The sequence below is a fragment of the Bison bison genome, unplaced genomic scaffold (assembly GCF_000754665.1).
Source record: "Bison bison bison isolate TAMUID 2011002044 unplaced genomic scaffold, Bison_UMD1.0 scf7180017864485, whole genome shotgun sequence".
NCBI classification, from domain to species: domain Eukaryota; kingdom Metazoa; phylum Chordata; class Mammalia; order Artiodactyla; family Bovidae; genus Bison; species Bison bison.
This window is the reverse complement of record NW_011495045.1, coordinates 8,230,754-8,250,131: the sequence shown is the minus strand read 5'-3', so window position 1 is coordinate 8,250,131 and position 19,378 is coordinate 8,230,754. Positions and strand designations below refer to the sequence as shown.

At 38.5% G+C, this 19,378-nt stretch overlaps 1 pseudogene; it reads left to right on the top strand.

Moving 5' to 3' along the window:
* The first annotated feature begins 3,579 nt into the window (after positions 1 to 3,579).
* The window catches only part of LOC105005089, a 193,038-nt pseudogene continuing 177,239 nt past the window's right edge, over positions 3,580 to 19,378 (top strand).

The following is a 19,378-nucleotide window of genomic DNA, read 5'->3' as shown; positions in this document are numbered from 1 at the left end:
TACCTCTTACCCCAGAGCAAAAGCTTGCAATTGTCAATGGCTACTCTTGGCTTTGGGCTTCCCCAGTGGCTCAGCGGTAAAGAATCCCCAGCAATGCAGGAGACTCTGGAGAAGTGGGTTTGATCCCTGGGTCAGGAAGATCCTCTAGAGAAAGAAATGGCAACCCACTACAGAATTCTTGCCTGGAAAATTCCATGGACAAGGAGCCTGGCAGGCTACAGTTCATATAGTTGCAAAGAGTCGGACACAACTAAAGCAACTGAACACTCACACACACACTCTAGGCTTTAGGGGCTTCCCAGGTGGTACCTTGGTACCACTCGCCAATGCAGGAAATTCAGGAGAAATGGGTTCCTGATCCCTGGGTCAGGAAGATCCCCTGGAGAAGTAAATGGCAAGCCATTCTGGTACTCGTGCCTGGAGAACTTCATGGACAAAGGAGCCTGGAGGGCCATAGTCCATAGAGTTGCAAAGAGTCGACACGACTGAGTGACTAAACATGCACTGTAGACTCTAGAATTCTCTCTTCCATCCCTCTGCTTCCCCCCAACCCTTCCAGTTTTCCTTCTTGTCTCTTTTTGTTTATTCCATGAAAACCGTCCCATCTCTTAGTTTCCTAATACATGCTCTTAAATGGAGGAAAGGGAAACATATGGGCAAAAGAGGACCAGGGAAAGGCTGCAATACTCACTGTTCTCTTCTAAGATAGACATTTTTACTGTACTTCACAACTTTCCTTCTCTCTAATAGGTTTGCTGTTTTCATGACAACTTTGTAAAATTGCATTCCTAAGTTAGTTCATCACTGTTTTTTATTATATGCACTTGAAACTTTCCAGAACCCTTAACCGAAGAGGCTTCAGTAAATGGAATTAGCTATTGGGTTCTACAAAGAGTCAGAGAAAAAAATAACGGTAGTCACTTGGTCAAGAATATTTACACAATACTTAACCATCTGAGCTCACAAGATAAAGGACAGTAACTGTTTCTAACATGATCAGTAAAACTGGACTTGTAGCAGGCTTTTTGGTCCTTATTGCTGGAACACTGAGTTTTCAAAGGAGAACTCTATATTGAAATAAACTTATTGACACACAAAGTATGCATCACATAAATATTTAATTACACAACTACATAGTTCTCATAGTGAACCCATGTCCCCATTCTTTACATTTAGCTTTCTTACAATTAGCTTTGCATCTAGGCAGCATTGTCCACATTACAAAAGGCAAAATTAGAGCTCTCTTTTTTAAGAATGTAATTAATAAAGCTATAAAAACAGAATGGAAAATCTAACATAGTTTGGAAATCATTGCAGAGAGATCTCAGTTTCCTGAACTTTTAGAATATAGGATTTATGCCTTTATTTTCTGAAAGATATGGCCTGAATTTTTTTTTTTTTTTTTCCTGAGAAGCTACGTGGCATTACTTCATCCTCAGATTCACTTTTGCCCTTGGACTCTTTCTCACCCTTCTCCTCCTTTGGGAGCAAGGGAGAGAGAAAAAAAGAAATGTTTCAGCCAACTGGCTTTATTAAAGCTTTCTCATCTACAAGGCATGAGAATATGTTTATGAATCTGTTTCTCTTCTGATTGGCAATAAGATGTACAATTGTTCTTTAATTAGAACCTTCTGAGTCCTGTCATATTGTTTAACCCGAGTGTTTAACCTACTTAAATCCAAGGGCAAGTTATGACATGGGCACCTGATAATCTAATTATCAGACAATGTAGGACAAACTAAACACTGACACCAATGATTCACTGAGTTATTTTCTTTGCTGATTGCTAGACCAAGGGAATTACAGAGGAAGTGTACTGAAAATCACGGTAAACTAGATTATGAGATTGAGTTCGAGCTTTGATCCTGACAAAATTTATCGGTATGGGGCTGAGTAAACCCCTTAAGATTACTAGAACTTGATGTTTCTATCTTTAAAAATATATTTTATAAGATTATCTCCAGGTCTCAGATTCTATAATTCTAATCAATACATGAACAGAGATTGAAGGACAGAAAGAAATATACACATATGTTACCAAATGGTTGTATGGATTTGAGAAACCATATTTAGTTAATACTTTCTCAGTGATGTTTTGCCTTTGTGACATTTTAATGAAAACATTTGCTAACATTGGCAAGAGATTTCCTACTTCAAATATAATCAAGACATATCTGTGAAGACTATTTCTTCCAATTCCATCTCTTGTACAACTAGCAGAAAATATCAACGTCATACCTCATTGAAAATCACACACTTGCCTCCTTTCCCTGATGTCTGGCTGTAAACAAAATCCAAGAGCAATGTCTTTTACTTTTGTGTGTGTGTTAGTTCCTGTTCGTGTGTGAACATCAGGCAGTGATTCATACTCCTGACACCCCGCCAGCACAGCTGGGTAGGCACACAGTTCATTTCATAACAAGGGGGACAAAGGAAGAAAGACAGGGAGAAAAGTTAGCTTGCTGCTGCAAACTTTCCTAAGAAAACAGCTTAAAAGAAATGCAGGTTGTTGGGAGCTAGACAAAGTTATGTTAATAACAGTTAATATGTTTTATATGCCTTGAAGTTACCTATTCCCTCTGGAAACCTCACTCTTTTCCATCAAAAAGAAGCAACCATCTATGAATATTACCAGGATTTCACTAAGATGACAAGTTGGAGATACAAACAATAACATAAAAATACTCCACAATAATTTGGAACTTTTTTGAAAGAAAGCTAGAAATAGAATATTAAATGTAAGCAGAAAGAAAGATATTGTGCAAGCGTTGAAAACACAACTGAGAAATATGTGCATTTTAGCTTTCAGAGTGTGAGTAGATTGATATAGTAGAATGTCAAAATGACATGTTTAACAGAGCTGTCCATAGGTGAAGGCCTTCTTAGGTGGCACAGTGGTAAGGAATGCAAGAGATGAAGGAGAAGCAGGTTCAATCCCTGGGTCAGGAAGAGCCCCTGGAGGAAGACATGGCAAACCACTCCAATATTCTCTTGCCTAGAAAATCCCACAGACAGAGGAGCCCGGTGGGCTGCAGTCCATGGGGTCACAAAGACTTGGGCACAACTGAGCATGCCTGCGTGCATGTTAGGGTTTTCTATATATAGTATCATATCATCTGCAAACAGGAACAGTTTTGCTTCTTCCTTTCCAGTTTGGATTCTTTTTATTTCTCTTTTTGGTTTTATGATTGCTGTGACTTGGGCTTCCAATTCATTGGAAAAAAAGTGGGGAGAGTGGCCATCTTTGTTATCCATATCATCTCTGCTGTTAATTCCCTATAGATTTTTTTTTCAGTTAATATATTCATTTTGATTCTTTCTAATATTTCTCAATCTTTGCTGAAGTTCTCACTGAGTCCCTCCATCCTTCTCCGGGTTTCATGGACATCCTTATGACTGTTTTTTTGAATTCTTTATCAGATAAATTATTCATCTGCTTTTCATTAGGTTTTTTTTCCTTAGAGCTTTATCTTGTTCTTTAATTTGGAACATATTCTTCTGTCTCCTCATTTTGTTTGACTTATGCTTTTTGTTTTTATGAATTAGGCAAAAACAGCTACCTTTCCTGGTCTTAAAGGGATGGCCTTGTGTGGGAGCTCACCCTGCGTAGACTGCTTGCGCCTAGTGGATATGGCAGGCCAGCTGGGGCTGGAGCGAGTCAGGACAGAGGCAGGCCCTTGGAGTGCTGTGCCCAAGGCAGCCTTGGTCGGATAGCTGGAGCTGAAGCTGGAGCAGTTGGGGGCAGTCCTGAGGGGACTCAAATAATGACACTTATCAGCGCCCCCAACCCTAGCAGGGGCTCTAGAAGTTCCCTGCTTATTTGGCAGAAGCCCTAGGGTTAGTAAATAGATTTGTTTCATGGATAGTATAGATGCCCCTGAAGCTGTTGGGGTTTTTTGCTGTATCTCAGGGCAGGCTGGCAAGACTCTGGTTAAGTCCCTCAGCTTATCTCTGCTCACTGCAGGTCGCCCTCCTGGAGGGTGCGGTTCCCATGGATACAGTGTCTCTGTCTTCTCACTCAGTACTAAGTGGTCCTTCTTTGAGCGATAGCTGTTCAATTAGCCCTCAGGTCTTTATTCGGAGGCATTGCTCGAGACATAGGTTAATATTCAGTATGTTCATGGGAGAAGGTGAGCTCAGGGTGTTTTACACCACTATCTTGCCTTTTCCTTAGAGGATTGTTTTTAATTATATGGTCCTCTAACTTACTTAGAAATAGTTGCTGCTACTGCTGCTAAGTCGCTTCAGTCGTGTCCGACTCTGTGCGACCCCATAGACGGCAGCCCACCAGGCTCCCCCGTCCCTGGAATTCTCCAGGCAAGAACACTGGAGTGGGTTGCCATTTAGTTAGTTGACACTTATTTTGTAATATTTGATTAAATGAAGCATATCTTTGGGTTTCTATTTTAAATGTTGAATAATTTAAATGTGTATTTGGTTTGGGAGGTTAAAACAGAAAATGTGCTTGTTTTTTTAAGATTTCTCAGAAAACTGTAAAAATCTTTACTTTTGGAAACAGGCCTAAAGATAGAAGTAGTTCTTCAAGTTGAATAAACCTTCAGTAAAAGTTGCTCCCTTTGCCTTTTCCACCACCCATTAGTCAACTGTCATTATTCAAAACTTGGCTCCTGTGGCATCTGCTATGGAAGCCTTTTCTCATACCCTTCCATGGACTAGTAAGGTTCTACTGAGAATTTCAAGAGCATCATAAAGCAGTGAACACGTGATTAAATGAGTGGGCTGTGGAGATGTTTTGCCAAAGTTTAATTCCAAGCTCTACTACTTATCTTCTGTGTACTTTCGACAAGTTTCCTAAACAGTTTGTTCCTCAGTTTTATTTGTACCTACTACATGGGGTTGCTGTAAGGACTAAATGAACTGATGATTGGAAGGCACCTGGAGAAGTGCCTTTCCCAAAGTAAGCACTCAATAAAACATTAGCTGTGATAAACATGATTCCAGGCTAAGCAGTGGAGAAGGAAATGGCAACCCACTCCAGTGTTCTTGCCTGGAGAATCCCAGGGACGGTGGAGCCTGGTGGGCTGCCGTCTATGGGGTCGCATAGAGACGGACACGACTGAAGCGACTTAGCAGCAGCAGCAGCAGGCTAAGCAGAGATTGTGGCAACACTGATTGTCCTTGTCTGTCTTCCTAAATACGTTTGTGGGCTGAAGGAATTCAAGGAGTTGGCCTGCAGTCCATTCGTTCCCTTCTCAGGGAGTGGTAGAATACTTTGGGGGATAAAAGGAAGACAAGTTATTCAGTCTTACTGCCTTAATCTTTGGCCCTCGGAGTAAAAAATCTAATAATAGTTACTAGGAGGAAGAAAGCTTATCTGAATATTCTTATCCAGATGCCCATAACTAAAGGATTATTGATAATAAGTAAATCCAGATTCTATTAGGCATCTATTAGGCATAGATCTCTAGAGAATGTGATATAAGCTATGTAACTCAGAATATATATATATATATATAAGATGTTTCATACTTAAATAACTTAATGTTCCTTGCCATATGAAGAACCCTGCCACACCTTGGTTGCCCTCATCCATTATTCTGGACCAGACAGAAAGTGTCCACATAGAAATGAAAAAGAGGGAGAAGCACAGGGAATATCTTGAACCTCTCCCTCCCTGCCTTCTTGGTGTGTTGTTTTTTTTTTGATAGCCTATACCTCTGAAATTATTAGTACGATGTCTCTTCTTGTGTGTCTTACTTGGCAATCTGTACCTGTCTTTGCTCAATTATAAATTATTCTAACTTAGAGGCTTTGCCTTTGATTTTATTAATGTATCTGATTCAGAACTCAGAATAGATACTAAAAGACTTCTAAGAAAAAAATTTTTTCCCTGTTGTCTTGAGCAGTTTTCTTGCATCCAAGGGCTCAGTTTGTTGGGGTTTTTTTTCCTGGATGTTTCAGTGAGGAAGAAAATCTCTGAAATTCTGCCCGGTACCTGATGAAATGCACCAAAAATCACACATTGTCATTCTATGAAACATAATCACCCTTGTTTCTTAAATAATTTAAAGATGAGGTTGCTGGATTTGTTCACAGACTATTACATTATATTTAGAAACTTAACTTCTATCCTTGTTTCCTGTCAATTTGATAGTGTTAGCTGGTCAGTTCTGTCCGACTCTTTGAGACCCCATAGACTACAGCCCGGAGGCTCCTGTGTCCATGGAATTCTCCAGGCAAGAATACTGCAGTGGGTAGCCATTCGCTTCTCCAGGGGATCTTCCTGACCCAGGAATAAAACCCGGGTTTTCTGCATTGCAGGAAGATTCTTTACCATCTGAGCCACCATTTGTTCACAGATTACTACATTCTATACCTGTCTCCTGTCAATTGGATAATCTCAACACTGATGTTCATCCTGTATCCCAGCAGAAGGTTTTGGACCACCTGGACAGACATCCCACATTCAATCAGAAGTTGGCACAACTTAATTATAGTGAAAATGTGTTCTTCTTTGGAACAATAGTTAGATCAGACTTTACCAGACTAATTATGGGAATATAAGTGTAATTTTCTGTATGTATTTATCATATATATTTTTCTCTATTTTAAAAATCCCTCAGTTATTGAAGCGCAGTGGAGTATAGATAGGCAAATAGATGATCGATAGATAAACAGGAGACCAGTTCAGTGACCACAAGGATTGTTATCCTGGTTTTATAAAACTTTAATCTGATTTAAATTGTTATTTAAGCTTATTTTAATTTCTATCTGTTTAAATATTACTTAATTTAAGATGAACAGACTAGACAGACCTCAGCCAAATAAGGAGCATTAAGATTTCAATGTGTAATTACAAGAAAACAATTATTAGAAGGTACTGGCCAGTAGCAAAGTTCTTTCCCTGGCTCTGCTAAAGGCCCAGTCTTCTGAATGGTCCTTTGTAAACAATTTTCTTGGTCTTTGTCACATACTGTCAAAACAGATTGTGTGATGATAGAATCATTGAACTAAGATCACACCTACGTGTACCCTAGAAATCTTTTGCTAAGAACACCAGCTAACAACCATCCTTCCATTTTTGCTTTCTTGCCTCACTTACAGTTCAAGTCTTACTGGGAAAGTAAACCTAAATTCCCAGAGCACCCATTGCACAGTGAGCTTCCAGGAACTTGTGGGAAGATGGATGGAGATAGAAGGGAATCGGTGTTCCTTCCTATTTAATAATAGGTTTTAAGTTTTTCCCCCTTCATATACAGTTTTTTGGGTGTTTTATCTGTAGGTTCTATGAGAACATTATGTGAATTCTAATACTAAATTCCTTTCTAACAATTTATTTTGACTAAAAATCGCAAAGCTTGTATTAAATTCATCATTATGTGGTTTTGCATGTGAATGATGACACATAGACTCTACAAAAAAAAGAATAATATATATTTGCATAGTTTTTCTTTCTAGCTCATGTTAAGGAGAAATGAAAGAAGATGCCAAATAAATGAGAGAGGATATCTAAAAATGAGAAGCAAATATTTGTGTGCCTCCCCAAAATACTCTATACTGGTCATGCATCTTGGTTTTTAGAATATGGTAAAGAATCTGCCTGCCAATGCAAGAGACACAAGAGACTTGGGTTTGATTCTTGGGTCAGGACTATCCCCTAGATAAGGAACTGGAATCCCTTTCCAGTATTTTTGCCTGGAAAATTCCACAAACAGAGGAGCCTGGCAGGCTAGTCCATGGGGTCACAAAGAGTCAGACACAACTGAGCACAAGCATCTCATCTCAATGCTTAAGTTTCAGTTGTGTAAGATGACAAAGCCTAAAAATCTATCACAGCATTTTAATCTACTTCTCATATTTTAAGACAAAAATTTTTTCATTTCTTTACCATACGATCTTTAGCTTTTTAAGAGAGTTGAAATGTAACTGATAGATAATATCATGTTAGTTTTGGGTGTACAAGACAGTGATTCAACGTTTAACTATATTATAAAATAATCATCCAGTACCATCACTTCATGGCAAATAGATGGGAAAACAATGGAAACAGTGAGAGATTTTATTTTGGGGAGCTCCAAAATCACTGCAGATGGTGACTGCAACCATGTAATTAAAAGATGCTTGCTCCTTAGAAGAAAAGTTATGACCAACCTAGACAGCATATTAAAAAGCAGAGACATTACCTTGCCAACAAAGGTCCATCTAGTCAAAGCTATGGTTTTTCCAGTAATCATATATGGATGTGAGAGCTGAATCATAAAGAAGGCTGAGCGCTGAAGAATTGATGCTTTTGAACTGTGGTGTTGGAGAAGATTCTTGAGAGTCCCTTGGACAGCAAGATCAAACCAGTCAGTCCTAAAAGAAATCAGTCCTGGATATTCATTGGAAGGACTGATGCTGAAGCTGAAGCTCCAATGATTTGGCCACTTGATGTCAAAAGATCCTGATGCTGAGAAAGATTGAAGGCAGCAAGAGAAGGAGACAACAGAGGTTGTCTGTTGGATGGCTCACTGCCTCAATGGACATGAGTTCGAGCAAATTCCTGGAGATGGTGAAGGACAGGGAAGTCTGGCGTGCTGCAGTCCATGGGGTGTCAAAGAGTCAGACACGACTGAGTGACTGAATAACAACATCACTATAAGCCTACTAATGATTTTCCCCATAAAAAGATGCTACAATATTATTGGCCAGGTTTTTATGCTTTGTATTACATCCCATGACTTATTTATTTTACACTGAAAGTTTGCAGTTCTTTATCCTCTTCACCTCTTTGTCCAATCTGCACTCCTCTCCTTTAGCAACCTCCTATTTTTCTCTATATCCACGTCTGTTTTCAATTCATTTTGTTTTGTCTCTTAGATTCCAGATTTAAGTGAAATCATATGGTATTTGTCTTTATTTATAGGACTTAGTTCACTTTGCATGATACCCTCTACATCCATCCATGTCCCAGTTGGTAAGATTTCATTCTGTCTCTCTCTCTCTTTTTTTTTTTTGGTTGAGTATTATTTCATTGTATATATGTACCATATCTTCCTTATTCATTCATTTGTTGAAGGACACTTTGGTTGCTTCCTTAGTTTGGCATTTGTAAGTAATGCTGCTATGAGCATTGGAGGCATGTATCGTTTCAAATTAGTGATTTTGCTTTCTTGAGAAAAAAATACTAGAAGTGGAATTGCTAGACTGTGTGGCAGTTCTATTTTTAATTCAGTAAGGAACTTCCACACTATTTCCAAACTGGTTGTGTGAATTTTGAGTCCTACCAACAATGCCCAAGTGTTCCCTTTTCTCCACATCCTCACCAATGTTTCGTATTTCTTGCCTTTTTGGTAATAGCCATTCTGACAAGTGTGAAGTAATACCTCATTGTGGTTTTGATTTGCATTTCCCTGATGACTATAGATGTTGGGCATCTTTTCATGTGTCAATTTGCCATACATATGTCTTCTTTGGAAAGATGTCTATACAGGTTTCTCTTTCCATTTTTTAATTATTATTATTATTATTATTTTTGGATATTGCTTTGCATGAGTTTTTCACACATTTTGAGCATTAACCCCTTAATGAATGTATTACTTGCAGATATCTTCTCCCATTCAGTAGGTAACCTTATCATTTTATTGATGGTTTCTTCTGCTGTGTAATTTTTAGTTTAATGCAGTCCCATTGGTCTACTTTGGCTTTGTTTGCCTTGTCTGAGGAGATGGATCCAAAAAACTATTGCTAAGACGGCTGTAAAAAACTTGCTGCCTGTTTTTATCTAAAATATTACGGTTTCAGGTCTTACATTTCAATCTTTAATCCATTTCAAGTTTATTTTTGATTATGATGTGGGCAACTAGTCCAGTTTGGTTATTCTGCATGAGCCAGTTTTCCTCATTGTATATCCTTGCCTCCTTTGTGTTTGAGTTCCCTTGTGTGTGACACTTTGTTTTGTTTTTTTTGTTTTGGCTGCCTTTAAAATTCTCTTATCTTTAACTCTTGCCATTTTAATTATGATATGTCTTAGTTTGGGTGTCTTTGGGGATCTTGTTTGAGACTCTCTGCTTCCTGGACCCGGATATCTGTTTTCTTCTCTAGGTTAAGGAAGTTTCCAGCAATGATTTTGTAAAATACGTTTTTCTTGCCCCTTTTTCTTTCTTCTCCTTCTGAGATTCCTGTAGTATTGAATGCTGGCTTTCCTGATGTTACTTCAAAGGCCTCTTAAACTATCCTTTATTTAAAAAAAAAAAAATTTCCCTTTTCACTGTGCCAATGGGTGATTAACACTATTCTATCCTCCAGGTCCCTTGGACAGCAAGGAGATCAAACCAGTCAATCTTAAAGGAAATCAACCCTGAATATGCACTATGAGGACTGATGCTGAAGCTGCAGTATTTTGGTCATCTGATGTAAAGAGCTGACTCATTGGAAAAGACCCTGATTTGGGGAAAGATTGAAGGCAGGAGGAGAAGGGGGTGACGAGGATGAGATGGCTGGATGGCATCACCTATGCAATGGACTTCCTGGGCAAACTTCAGGAATAAGGGACAGGGAGGCCTGGCATGCTGCAGTCCATGGGGTCACGAAGAGTAGACATGACAGAGAGACTGAACAACAGTCCTCCAGGTAGCTCACACATTCTTCTGTATTACCTAATCTGTTAATCCCTTCTGGTATATTTATCTCAGTTATTGTATTATTCAGCTCTCATTGGTTCTTTTTTATATTTTTTTTCTCTTGAAATTCTCAATATGTTCATCTCTTCTTTTCTCAAGTTCAGTAAGCATCTTGATTATCTTGATCTATTTATTGGCTAGATTGATTTTCTCATTTTCTGTAGTTCTTTTTCTAAGGTTTTTGTCTTGTCTTTCATTTGGAAGACATTCCTTTGTCTCTCATTTTCCAAATTCTCTGTGTTTATTTCTATGTATTATGTAGGTTTGTTACATCTCCCAAGCTTGAAGCAGTGGTCTTATGTAGCTGTCCCCTGGGTCACATGCTAGGCTCCCCACTGGCCAGCAGGGCCGGGTCTTCTAGTGGTGCCCCCTATGTCAGCGGCATTCCCTCTTCGGCTGTGGTAGAGCCAGCTACCGTGGGTGGGATAGTAGGCGTGACTGGCCCCTGCCCTAGCTGGCTGGTCTTGCCTCCTGCATTTGCTGCAGATACTCTGGTGGGTGGCGCAGGACCCCAGCATGGCTGGTTGCACGTCTGGCATGTGCAGCTGCTACAGGTTCCCTGGCGGATGGAAGAAGCCCCCGCTAATAGGCTGGAGGAAAATTTCCACAAGAGTGCTTGTGAGCACAAGTGTTGGCACTGGACAACTGCTACTGCTCTTTTGCTTAGTTGTATCCAACTCTTGTGCAATCCCATAGATGGCAGTCCACCAGGCTCCTCAGTCCATAGGGTTTCCCAGGCAAAGATACTGAAGTGGGTTGCCATTTCCTCCTCTGGGGGATATTCCCAACCCAGGGACTGAACCTGCCTCTCAGGTGTCTCCTGCATTGGCAGGCAGTTTCTTTATCACTGTGCCACCTGGGAAGCACAAAAAGAGCTGCCACCAATATCTCAATCCCTAGAGGTAAACAGAGTCACAGACAGACATAGAAAGCAAACTTCTGGTTACCAAAGGGGAAGGGAAAGGAGGGATAAAGCTTGGGACTGGCAAATATAAGCTACTATATATAAAGTACATAAACAGCAAGAACCTATTGTCTAGAACAGGGAACTAGTGACACATTCAATATCTCCTAATAAACTATAATGGAAAATAAAATGAAATATATATATATATTATATATATTTATGTAATACACACACACATATATGTAACTGAATCACTTTACTGTAGCCAGAAACCAATGCAACATTTTAAATTAACCATTCTTGAATTTTAAAATAAGAAACCAAATAGAGTAATATACTGGGGGCTGATAATAACAGCTCTTAATTAATGAGTTTTACTTTTTAATTTATCCATTCAACAGAAGTTTATCTAATACAGAGTAGGCAATTCATTATATGACAGAGGAATGCTAGAGGATTTCATTTTTACTAGGTCTATTAGAAAGAGATTTTAACTCTGTTTCACATGAAATATTGTCCCACAACTACTACCCAAAGGATAACATTACATTCACATCTCATTATAGAAATTTACCAGATTGGAAATGACCTCTTCATAGATGAAACACTGTATGTACATCTATTTATTCTCATCATATGAATATAAAATCCGCAGCATTTCTGCTAAATAAAAAGGTGAGCCCAAGCATTAACCTGTCCATATAGTTACTGTAGGTGTTTGGTAAGTTGCTTCAATCATGTCCGAGTCTTTGCGACCCTATGGACTATAGCCTGCCAGGGTCCTCTACCCATGGGAGTCTCCAGGTAAGAATACTGGCATGGATTTCCATGCCCTTCTCCAGGGGTTCTTCTCCCACCCAGGAATCAAACCCATGTTTATTGCGACTCCTGCGTTGTAGGTAGTTTCTGTACCACTGAGCCACCTGGGGAGCCCCGTATGGTTACTACATAAGGATAATTAAGCCAGTGTGTTCTTTTACAACACATGCTTCTGTAAGTTGAATGAGTACATGCGCAATTGGTAAATGCAGGGTGATGTCAGTACAATATGAATTCATGTAGATCCCTATAAGATTTTTCCTAGCACATTAATCTGTAAGCTATCATGGATTGCTAGAACAGTTAAGGTACCAGACCATAGAGGGATACACTGTCATTCAAAAAGCTCACTCATTCTAAAACAGAACAGGATCCTTTGGTCCTTGCCCCCCACCCCATGTCCTCAGCCTGCCTTTTATCTGTGGTAAAACTTTAGCCAAAGAAAACATTTAATCAGAGAAGTGAGAAAATGCTGAAACAAAAGAAAACAGTCAAAAGAGGCCAAATAATAATAATGTAGTCACTAAGCGAAGTCAAATACTTTTAGTTCCTTCTCAAGGGCTATAGATAATATTCTGAACATATCCTGTGAGCTATCTTTTAAGTACTGAAACCCCCACCAGGTGGGAAAAATTATGTGATGATCAGACTATAGCCATGAAAAAGCTGCCACAATTCCGAGAATTAGTCTCAAAGAAATGGGGAAAAAAACAGCCCTGGACTTGACTATCTAAAACAATCAAGAGGATGCTGGTCGGACTACCAATGACAGACTTCAAGATAACTGTCAGAACTGACTATGCTGTATCTGTACGCGGCACCCTTCTCTGTCTGGGGGAGTTGGCCTTTGAACAGATATCTGCCCTGAGCCTCACCACCCCATTCCCTGGTTGCAGACATCTAGAATAGACCAAAGTTTCCTATCCACCAACCTGGCCTCTTTATTGACTTTTGAGCAACAAGCAGCTAGACCCTGCTTTAGGTAACAATTCCTCATTCTTTCTCTTGGATTAGGTTGATCATATGTTCAGGTTTTGAAGAAGACAATTGGTATGTAACCTCTGAAAAGCTAATAATTTCCTTCAACCATTTAAATCTAGAGCACATACCACTTTTAATTACATTCAGAAATATTGGCCCTTCTCCCACACATTTTATTTCAATGATGCATCTTGCTTTAATTTTAATTACTCTTCTGCATGTGCTGGTCTATATTTGTCACTGACAATAAATTATTAATAAGCAGTGAGTCAGGATATAACAGTTCCTTGGTTAGCTGTTTCATCCATGTGTTTGCAATGTGCTAGGTCACACGATTTGCAAGATGTTTGTACAGTCGCTGGGGAGCCATGAACAATGGAACTGTTGGAAATATCTGGCTTCATTTTGTATTATAGAAAATGAAATATTCTAAGGACAACTGTGTGATATAAGCCACAGCTGGAACAACTCTGTCCTAGAAATGGGAGACTTGGGTCCCTTTGGTATCCACCAAGTAAAATAAATATAATTCTCTTTCCCAAGTTGAATATTTAAAGTTCATTTTCATAAGATTTAGAGTAAATTTTATAAGTACAGTTGACACAGTATATTTCTACTTATTTTATTATGTGTACATACATACCCTACTTACTGCAAAATACATAATAAATGCTAATGTAGATGAAATACTAAGGAACACTGACTTCCTGGTTGTGCGCCTTAAATACAATTTTCTACTAAAACCAAGATTCTTTGGGGAAAATGTTGATTACAGATCTGAGGCAGGAAACATTAGCTAATGTTTCAGGCCAAGTTGAGCCTGAGATAGCTTTGTATTGAATGCAAGAAAGCTGTTAAATATTAGTGGAGTCTTGGCAGAATGAAATGGGTGCTAACTTGAAGGGACTACTACTGTTCAAATGTGGGACAATTAAACATCAGAAAGAATAGTGATTGAAGTAACTGAAGCATGTCACGTACATAAAACTTCATAGGTTCTATTAATGTTTAAAAACTTTGATATTTCTAGAGTTTGCTATGGTGAAAATTCAAAGCTTTGAATATCGATAAATATAAGAAAAGACTCTAGTGTTTATTCTATCCTTTTTTGTAGACTTATTTCAAGCTAACCAAATAGTTAATGGAAGGAATATGCTTTTTGTTTTTATTTTAATAGAAGAATCACAGTTAATGAAAAGATAAGAAATGATAAAAGCAAAATGTTATCATTTTTAAGCACCAAGGGAGCAATGGATATATACATCAATAATCAATGGCTGCTAAATCATTAAGAGACAAGCTGATGGGAAAATCTAAAAAAGAGCTAGGATGACTTTACATGAAAGTAAAAATGTTAGTCTCTCAGTCATTTCTGGCTCTTTGTGACCCTATGAACTATAGCCTGCCAGGCTCCTCTGTCCATGGAATTCTCCAGGCAAGAATATTGGAGTGGGTAGCCATTCTCTTCTCCAGGGGGTTTTCCCAACCCAGGAATCAAACCAGGGTCTCCTGCATATCAGGCAGATTCTTTACTGTCTGAGCCAAGAGGGAAGCCCCAACTTTACCTGAACCTGCTGATAAATTTTAGCATCACTAAAAGTGAATATCGAATCCTGTAGTGCTTCCCACTGTGAAACAATAAGAAATAAATAGCACTCTGGGACTTCCCTGGGAGTCCAGTAGATAAGACTCCATGTCTCCAATGCAGGCAGCCTGGGTTCAATTCCTAATCAGGGAACTAGATCCCATGTGCTACAAGTTAAGATCCAGCACAGTCAAATAAATAAATGAAAAAAAAAATTTTTTTTAAGAAATAAACAGCATTCCAGATGAAATGTTCTTGCTAAAATACAATCAAGCCTCTAAGCACTTTACAAGATACAAGGAAGAGGGGGTCATTTTAAATGACTCTGTGAAGACTCAGTAATTCAAATTAAGAATCAGAGAGGTTCTCGAAAAACAATATCTCAGTTTTGACTTGTAAAAGGCACAAAAAATGAGAGAAGGCTAGTATAAATATTTAAATTTAAATACAAAATTTTAAATAAGTTAAATTTTAAATTTTAGTATATATATAAAATTATAATTATATATATAAATGTATATATATATATATATAATTGGTGTTGAATCAATTCAGTCAACGACTGCGGTGTTGGTGAAGACTCTTGAGAGTCCCTTGGACTGCAAAGAGATACAACCAGTGCATCCTAAAGGAGATCAGTCCTGAATATTCATTGGAAGGATTGATGCTGAAGATGAAACTCCAATACTTTGACCACCTGATGCAAAGAACTGACTCATTGGAAAAGACCCTGATGCTGGGAAAGATTGAAGGCAGGAGGAGAAGGGGATGACAGAGGATGAGATGGTTGGATGGCATCACCAATTCAGTGGACATGAGTGAGTAAACTCCAGGAGTTGGTGATGGACAGGGAGGCCTGGCATGCTGCAGTCCATAGGGTCACAAAGAGTCAGACACAACAGAGCGACTGAACTGAACTGAGTTCATGATATTTTGTTATAGTAGCCCTAAGAGTCCAAGGGAGTGACCATTATTAATGAACTCATGATGTAATATTCTCCATCAAAGAAATGTATTTACTCAGTTCACTGGAAAGGTTTAAAAGCAATGACCAACTCAGAAGTGGTGGTTATCACAAATACCTAGGTTTTGATCACTGCTGTGGACAAACACTAAGGGGACCCTAAATGAGCCACACCCTTGTATAGCCTCAATACCTCGAGGGCAAGCATTTGTGCTTCTAACCAATAGGATGGACAAAGATGAGGGAATGCCATTCTCATGATTATACTATATTATATAAAATTCCAAGCTATCTGACTTTAGTTAGAGAGATGCCCTGTGGCCTTGAAGAAGAAAGCTACTGAGGGGTGACAATTCACAGAGAAGACCATGCAGCAGGGAATTGTGGGTGATCTCCAGCCAGGAGCTAGTAAGGAGGTGGGCCCTTTGTCACACAGCCACAAGAGAATGAGTTCTGAAGACAGCCTAAATGAGCTTTAAAACAAATTCTTCCTTAGACAAGCCTCTAAATAAGAGGATGTATGTGTATGCTCAGCTGCTTCAGTCATGTCTGACCGTTTGCGATTCCACGGACTATAGCCCTCCAGGCTCCTCTATCTATGGGATTCTCCAGGTGAGACTACTGGAGAGCGTTGCCATGCCCTCCTCCAGGGTAACTTCCTGACCCAGGGATTGAACCCTTGTCTCCTGCATTGCTGGCAGATTCTTCACCAATGAGGCACCATGGAAGCCCAAATAAGAGTACAACTCAGCTAAATCCTGGAGTTCAAACTTGTGATACCATAAGCAGAAGACTCGGTTAAGTCATACCCAATTCCTGACCTACAGAAACTGTGAGGTTTAATTCTTACCTTCATATATTTACATATGTATATATATTATATGTGTGTGTGTCTTTTAAGTCACTAGTCTGTGGTAATTTGTTACAAATGAAAAGCTAATATAGACCTTCAGTACTTTTTCTCACTAAGAGGCACCAGGGATCCATGAGGGAATGACTATGTTTAGTGTTTGGGTCAGAAAATATACTAGGTAAGTCTAGAGCATGTCATCATACCAGGAAGAAAAGCAATACTCAAAGACTATGGTGGTTTTGTTAAAAAGTACATGTGGACCAACCTGAAGGAGCTCACACTGCCTAGTTATGAAGAAATTTGATATAAAGGATAATAATGACAGTTACTTATTGAAATTTGTTACATTCTAAGGGTTCAAAACTACCTGAAAAAAGATTCTTAGTACTTTTGGAAGTTATTGTGGAGTCATCTCATTTTCTTAAAAATGACTACAGAGACAGAAAAAGGCATCTATATTATCTTTACTAAATGAATCATTGTCAATTGCTGCTAAAAAAAAAAAAAAAACAACTAAGTGAAAAGCTGGTGATATCTTTACCATAGGATAAGATTGACACCTAAACTCACTTATCAATCTTAATTAAATCACTTGAGAAACAATCAGACATGATGTCCTTCCTTGTTGAAATATAAAGCTCAGAATCACCACCTGTGAAATTCTCTCGCCAAATTTATAACATGGATCCCCTCAAGCCCAAGATCTGTCATGTTGTTAAACTTTTATTTTGTGATAGCAGACATTCAAAAAAGTTGCACAAACAGGACAAAGAAGTTGCATATTCCTTTTTTCCAACTCCTCAAATCTGAATATTTCCGGCATTTATTTTATTTTCCACTTGCTCCTCCTCCTCCTTCTCACTCTGACTGTATATGTATGCATAAATATATAGATATGGACATATTAAAATATATGTATTTTTTCTGAACAATTTGAGAAATGTTATAGATATGACATTACATCTAGACTCTTCAGTGTGCATTTTTTAAAAACTAGGACAATCTCTTACTTAGCCACAGTTAAATGATGAAAACAAGGAGATAATTATAATATAAAGTATGATTTTTTATATAGATCCTATCAAATTTTGTCACTTATCACAATGTCCTTTGTAGCAAAATAAAATTTCTCATTATGCATTGCTTTTCATTTTTATGCCTCTTTAATGGATGGAGGAGCCTGGTAGGCTACAGTCCATGGAGTCTCAAAGAGTCGGAAACGACTCAGTGACTTCACTCACTCACTCACTCACTCAACACCCTTCAATCTATCACAGTTCTTCAGTCTTTGTCTTTTATGATACTAGCATTTTTGAAAAGTACAGCTGACTTATATTTTTCTTCTTTGTGTTCTATCTTTGGATTTGGGTATCTTCAACTATATGGGAAATACAGGAAATAAAAGTACATATTTTTTAAAAAATTACACAGAAAGCAATCCAGAATATGAGAAATTCCACAAAACAAAAGACCTGGTTTCTTCAAAAAAGAAATGACAATAGAAAAGAAAGGGTAATTATTATGAATTTTTAAAACTTAGGAAATATGTCCTAATGCTATATGTAGAACTGGTTTGGACTTTAATTTTAACTAGCCAATTTTAAAATACATATGTGCAACAGTAAGAGAAATTTGAAACTGGATATTAGATGATAAAGAATGCATTAATTTTTAGGTATGATAATGGTATCATTATATTTTTTTAAATACCTCTTATCCCTTGGAGATACACGTGCCTTATTTATGGTTAATATGCAGACATGTCTGATATTTGTTTAAAAAAATCTAGTCAAAGTTGAAAGTTGCAGGCATAGATTGTCGCTGCTGTCCAGTGTGTCAGTCTGTCTGACTCTTTGCGATCCCACGGACTGCAGCAGCCAGGACTCCCTGTTGCCAGGCATAGATAAACGCTGTTAAATGTTAAATGTTAATTGCTTAGAGTGACAGGTACTTGGGAGTCTGTTATACCATTCTTTTATTTTTGTATATATTTGTATATATATATATATATACAATATACAAAATATATATTGTATATATATTTCCATAGTTAAAAGTTAAAAACAAAGGGCTGAATGCCTTACCATGAGACTATTAAGGGATCAAAATCCTTCAGCTCATGACGTACAGGTTATCTGATGCCTGCATGCTAAGTTGCTTCAGCTGTTTCCAACTCTTTGTGACCCTATGGACTGTAGCTCGCCAGGCTCCTCTGTCCTGAAACATGCTAAGACTGAAACATAATTCTCCCAGGAGGTCATAGTGATAAACAGTAAGATTTATTTCTTGGGTCATCAATGGTAAGGAGCTGATGGTAGCACCCAGAATCTAATATATTCAAAGTGGGTTTCAGTTCAGTTCAGTCACTCAGTCGTGTCCGACTCTTTGCGACCCCATGAATTGCAGCATGCCAGGCCTCCCTGTCCATCACCAACTCCTGGAGTTCACTCAGACTCACAGCCATTGAGTCAGTGATGCCATCCAGCCATCTCATCCTCTGTCGTCCCCTTCTCCTCCTGACCCCAATCCCTCCCAGCATCAGAGTCTTTTCCAATGAGTCAACTCTTCACATGAGGTGGCCAAAGTACTGGAGTTTCAGTTTTAGCATCATTCCTTCCAAAGAAATCCCAGGGCTGATCTCCTTCAG